This window comes from Strongylocentrotus purpuratus, unplaced genomic scaffold (genome assembly GCF_000002235.5).
Source record: "Strongylocentrotus purpuratus isolate Spur 01 unplaced genomic scaffold, Spur_5.0 spur5_scaffold_8, whole genome shotgun sequence".
Classification (NCBI taxonomy): Eukaryota; Metazoa; Echinodermata; class Echinoidea; order Camarodonta; family Strongylocentrotidae; genus Strongylocentrotus; species Strongylocentrotus purpuratus.
Window position 1 is genome coordinate 32191504 of NW_022145614.1, and position 3921 is coordinate 32195424.

Consider the following 3921-nt stretch of genomic DNA (forward strand, 5'->3'; position numbering starts at 1 on the left):
AGCCACGGTCTGGTGAATTCTCGTATTGTTGCCGTTTATTTACATCGACCTTCTTTATGCTTTGGATGGCAGTCTAAATTGTTACGTAATCATTTATTGTATTCTACAATTATGCAGTGCCCCGAGCACAGAGCACGAGTTGATTAGGGACTTTTAGATTCGCGTGGACTGATACGTGTGACGTCCATTCAAGGCAGTGCATTAAAATGACGTCGATCGTAGCAATCCACGTTGTCGTTGTGCAAATCTAAAAGTCCCTATTATTAGGTGAGATGGCCTACTGGTTAGGTCTCTCGTCTCGTACATACGACTCAAGATTCGATCCTTAGTTGCGTTCAATCCCTTGATTATGTAAATTGCAAATTCGATAAAATGAAAATCAATAACATAGTTTTAGACTATAGCAGAACTCTCACAAAGTCATATTCATCTCAAGATTGATATATCTACGTCGACGGTTTAAACTTAATATACATGTTAGTCAAGTGAAAAAAGTCTTGGCTTGTTGATATCTGATTCATTTCTAGCTGAAGTTAAATCATGGTAATTAGGAGCTCTCAATGTAAAGAATGAAGGCCACCCTGATATAAATTGGTTGAAAAAGTGAGAGAAACAGATCAGTGAAAGTTCGAGCAAAAGCAGATTTTTCCGCTTGCAATAAAACCACTTTATTTCAAGGTTAATTTTCCTTTGACACCCTTTTATGCTTGGCGTTTAAAAACAAAATTGCGTTTACTCTTGCTTTCTGGCAATATTCTTTGAAAAATACATAAAAAACTTCAGGATCAGTTCATTTTCACGATTTTAGAATAAATAAAAAGATGGTTGTTATAAACTCTCATGACCTTTGTAGCTGTTACGGTGGGCGTGCATTCATGAGACCCGCTGGGACGGAGTAGAAGGTAGATAATTATATATTAGTTTTTAGTGTGTTATCCTATTTTGATGGCAATGTATTGATGGCATTAACACGTCCAGTATAGCTTCCTGAGTGAGCTGCCAAAGGGATTACCCAACCAAGTAACCAAGTAGTACATTGTGTCTATATAGAGAGGTTACATTTACACTTTCCACCGGGATTCTGTTTGTACCTGAAATAATGTAATCAAATCAACGAGATAATACTGAAAGATGGAGGAGTAATGTTGTGGTCTAAGTGGATAATATTATGTCACATGGTTCGCAAATCAAGGCCAACCCTGATTCTAATGTTATATGGCTAGACATTAATATATAGGTTTGCCGCTCCCCCGTGGTAGTAAATGGGTACCAGCCAGGTTCGAATTCATTACCTTTATGCTTTAAGTGTAATCGTACAGTAATATTACGTAATATTTTCGTAAACGACTTGAGCATCCCCTGTAATGGATATGTGCATGATAATTATAACCTTTAAAAAAAGTATCATCACGTGATATAATCATGCATACATGCAACATCATTTCCTAGTCCAGACAGATCTCATAATCATTTTGTGTTTATAGTCACTCAGTTTTAATTGGTTCGGCTGGACATTATTGTGATCGTTAACCTTCCTTGCAGGCCTACAATCAAGTTTAACTCTGTGATTTATCTGTTACCGTTTGTCCTTTACATTTGGACGTTAATTCCTTCCATGTACTTGAAATCGAACGTCCTTTGTGCGCGCAGTTCTTTTCGGAGGAATCCCTGCATGATTCATATTTTCTTGTTGGGATTAATAACTTCATGCCCACAGACTGAATCAGTTGGTTTCTAATACACGTACGGCATGGATAGAATGCGTTAACATGACTCCGAACTCAGTGATTAGCATCATCCGGGTTCTTACTCAGGAATGTCATCAATCATAATGACTGACCATTTAAAATCAGACAACAGGTGTTTATAGGTGCTGTGGCTTCATAGCGATATAGAGTACCACGATCACCGTTCAAAGGGCCGAGGAGGGATCCCTAAATATTGTTAAAATGTCAATTTTCCGTTTTGAAGATGTTTCACTCATCGACTCTTATATTGGTTATTAGACGTTTAAGAGTGTGTTGTGTATAATATTCCAAGAAACATAATCATCCCCAGCTAAGATCTTTGTTACTTGTCTGATATATTTGAGACATACAAAGCTTCAGGGGGGGGGGGGGGCGAGAACCTAGTTTTACTTTCGTTTAGTTTTTTGAGAAGTTTTAGACCCCTATTAAAATCATGAAAAACCATTGCTTGTTTGACATTCTTTGATTTTGAAGGTTGTTCAGCACTTTTTGAAACCTGTGTCCCTAAAAAAAAAATTCCTAGTCTAAAATGATTATAATGGAAGTGACAGGGCATATACTTTGTTAATGGGATGGGTGAGCGATTCGTTTGGATACCGAGAAATTACACAATTCATTGTCAGACGAACTAAAAACAATGGGGCCTCATATCGGACGAATCTATTCATTGTCTATTATGGTGTGACCATGAATATAGGTCGAATAGTACAAAGTTATTACTTTACCGGTGGTGCATGAGAATCATCCCGTGGAATCATGCTGGCATGCGGTTATGCTACGACCAAGCAGGGACTTAGGAAAGCAGAACCTTGATACTTTTAAAGAACAGTTGATAAACTGACTGTATGCCTGTATTTTGGAGAAAAATACAAGACTATAAGCCATATTCCTCATTGATGTGAGTCGCATTTAATAGCATAAGTGAACTGAAACTGTTGAGGAGTTAAATAAGCCTTTAAGTCTAAGAAAAGGCACGATCGACTGTTAAAAAATGGAGCCGGATCAGATTGGCTAGGATTGATGCAAATATGATTTTACCCGAAAATAAATGACATTGTTTTTTCTTCTTCTTTTTCCCCATCAATTCAGGATAGTTTAAGACAAATCAAATTGTAACATAGCCCAGTGATATTAAGATAATAGCAACGATGTGAGAAGTAAAGTCAATAATAAATTATTAAAAAAAAAATTAAAATCAAGTGAAGGAACTTTATAGATGCGGATGACGAGTATAATTATATAGGGGAATGCGGGATATGGCGTTGTTCATTTTTCAAGTTTGTGAGCGAGAAAAGAAGGGGGATGGGGGTTATTTTCAATTTTGGTAATTCAAGAAATAGAATGATATATAGGACAATAAAGATCTGTCAGAATTAAACGAGAATCTAATTCAGAAAGGCTTTAACGTTTCAAACAATGTCACATACTCGGAAACAACGAAATACAGTGATATTCTGTTTAGATTTGTGATAATCAATACAAAAATAAACACTATGTTGAAATTAAACATTACTTATCCAGATTATGAATGTGTACCTGCGATGCACAGTCGAATAAATAGATTTACTTGAGTTACTTGACCGATAAGCAACTTACTACATTATGTGCTTTGATGCTGTGATCTTTAAGTATACTGAGATATTGCAAACTTTACTGACAATAGTTCCGAATTTGTACGAAAATTAATCCTCGTAAGATCAGCCTGCCACGCGCGCAATACATGGTCTTTTTTCATGGATAACAGTCACATAATGCAGATGACATTCAGGCAAACTCATGGAATAATAGAGCAAGGTTGATGATCATCCTCTCGTCACTTCCTATTAAACTTCGGGGGTTATTCGCACCTTTTTCTAAAGTGATGTCCGTTAACGTTGTTGGTCGATCCGTTTTTGAGTTATGATGACATTTATTCTGAAAGTGCTTTCTTGATGTTCGACAATCCTGTCCATGTATTTGACATCCCAGTAGACCGTCGGCCCAACAAACCGACATTGTCGTTCTGGTTAAACCCTCAGAATAGTTGTCAGAACGCCCACGAGACCGACATTAGATCGACAGGACGGTCTCCTCTGCATTTTAACAACTTTCTAACGAGATCTATCGACCTATCTATCATTTTTCATGGTTTGGTGATAATTTCCTCGCCCTTGACCTCATATAACGAACCGAT